We start from the raw sequence: 2,390 nt of genomic DNA, 5'->3' as shown, positions 1-2,390 counted from the left end.
TCCTTGACTAAATTCTTTCCCTTATTTCCCCTATTATCCCCATTTTCCCTCCCCTCTGGTCATTGTCAGTCTGTTCCTTGTTTCCTTGCCTCTGGTTCTATTTTACTCATTTGTTTGTTTCATTTATTAGATTCTTGTTATAGGTGAATTCATATGGTATTTGCCTTTTGCAGCCTGGCTTATTTCGCTTAGGATAATACTCTTCAGTTCCAACCATACTGTCATGAAGGGTAAGAATTCGTTTTTCTTTCTGCTCTATTCCATTGTGTAAATGTACCACAGTTTTGTGTTTTGTTTTTTTAAAAAACTGTTTTATTCATTTCACAATATATAATAAGCATCTTTCCATGCAATGTGTAAAATTTTCCTGCTAACAAAATATCACAGACTGGGACAAAACCACAACATTCAACTGGAAGCTGGTAACAAGAGACCCACAGGAAACAACACCAAAAGGTTTACAACAAGGTACATCATGGACATGCAAGTTTAGGAAGCAGGTGTGTCTCCCTATTAACTTCAAGGAAAACATCAGGATCAAGGCATAAGGCAAAATTCATTGTGATGGTCATTGTGAGGGAGATCAGGGCTAACTGTCGGCAGACTATGATTTAACTGCTTTCCTCGCAGCTTTTCCATCAGCTCATATCATCCCCAATCCTTTCCCTGTTCTCTTGTCTCATCCTTGCCTGTGGCTCTCCAAGCATCTGACCCCCATCCCACTATAATGCAGGATGGATTGCTTAACATGGAACCACCTATGATTTCCTCTAGGCACACAATATTCACAAGCTTCCTAAGGGAGAGCCAAGGGCTCTCCTCTATTAGCATCTTGCTCCTTTTCATTCTTTTTTTCATTTTCCTTGTTGGCATTTTCCATGTTGAGAATTTTTACTGCTTGTTCCTCTTTGGATGCTATTGTTCCTGATCCTATCCTTGTTGTCTCGCCACTGCTTGCTTCTTGACACAGACTCACAGACCCACAGACCTGCTCCATTTTTCTGGTCAGGACAGCTGGGGGCTGGTACCCAGAGGGAGTGATGACTGTGCTGCACCACTCTGCAGCTCCCAGTCATGTACCACGGTTTTTTGATCCACTCATCCACTGATGGGCACTTAGGCTGTTTCTAGCACTTGGCTGTTGTAAATAATGGTGCTATGGTGCATAGGTACTTTTGAATTGGTGTTTCAGGATTCTTCAGGTATATTCCCAACAGTGGAATCGCTGAATCAAAAGGCAGTTGCATTTTTATTTTTTTGAGGAAATTCCATAGTGTTTTCCATAGTGTCTGCACCAGTCTGCATTCCTACCACCAATGCACTAGGGTCCGCTTTTCTCCACATCTTCACCAGCACTTACTGTTTGTTGACTTGTTAATGATGACCATTCTGAACAGGGTGAGCTGGTATCTAATTGTGGTTCTAATTTGCATAGCTCTGATTAGTAATATGGGCCCTCTGTATAACCTCCTTAGAGATGTGTCTGTTCAGGTTCTGTACCTATTTTCTAATTGAATTATTTGTCTTCTTGGTATTGAGTTGTATGAGTTCTTTACATATTTTGGAGACCAAACCCTGTCCATGGTATCATTGGCAAGTATTTTTTCCCATGCTGTTGGACCCCTTTTCATTTTGCTGGTGTTTTCTTAACTGAGCAGAAGCATTTTAGTTTTATGTAGTCTCATTTGTTTATCCTTTCATTTGTATCCCTTGCTCTAGGAGATATATCTGACAAAATATTCCTGTGTAGGATATCTGAAATTTTACTGCCCATGTTTTCCTGTAAAACTTTTATGGTGTCACTGCTTACATTTAAGTCTTTTATCCATCTTGAGTTTATTCTGGTGTATGGTGTACATTGGTGGTCTAGTTTTTTTTGTTTGTTTGTTTTTTGGCATGTTCCTATCCAGATCTTCCAACACCATGTATTGAAGAGATCTTTTTTTTACTCCATTTTATGCTCCTTCACCCTTTGTCAAATATTAATGAATCATAGAGACCTGGGTTTATTTCTGGGCTCTATTCTGTTCTATTGATCTATGTGTCTGTTCTTATGTGAGTACCAGACTGTATTGATTACAGTGGCTTTATAATATAGTTTGATATCAGATACTGTGAACCCTCCTACTTTGTTCTTCTTTCTCAAGATTGCTGAGGCTACTTGGGGTCATTATTGGTTCCATATAAATTTTCAAAATACTTGTTCTAATTCTGTGAAGTATGTCGTTGGTATTTTCAAAGGGATTGCATTGAATCTATAGGTTGCTTTGCGCAGTATGGCATTTTAATGATGTTGATCCTTCCAATCCATGAACACAGTATATGCTTCAAATTATTTGTGTCTCCCTTAATTTTCTTCTTCACTATTCTCTAGTTCTCTGAAGAAGGGC

At 39.0% G+C, this 2,390-nt stretch overlaps 1 pseudogene; it reads right to left on the bottom strand.

The window, feature by feature from the left end:
• Positions 1 to 537: 537 nt before the first annotated feature.
• LOC150001845 (protein BEX2-like) lies at positions 538 to 997 on the bottom strand (annotated as a pseudogene).
• Positions 998 to 2,390: the final 1,393 nt, after the last annotated feature.

Source organism: Furipterus horrens, unplaced genomic scaffold (genome assembly GCF_987537825.1).
Source record: "Furipterus horrens unplaced genomic scaffold, mFurHor1.1.pri manual_scaffold_9, whole genome shotgun sequence".
NCBI lineage: Eukaryota > Metazoa > Chordata > Mammalia > Chiroptera > Furipteridae > Furipterus > Furipterus horrens.
The sequence above is the reverse complement of the archived record's forward strand: the minus strand, read 5'-3'. Positions and strand labels throughout refer to the sequence as shown.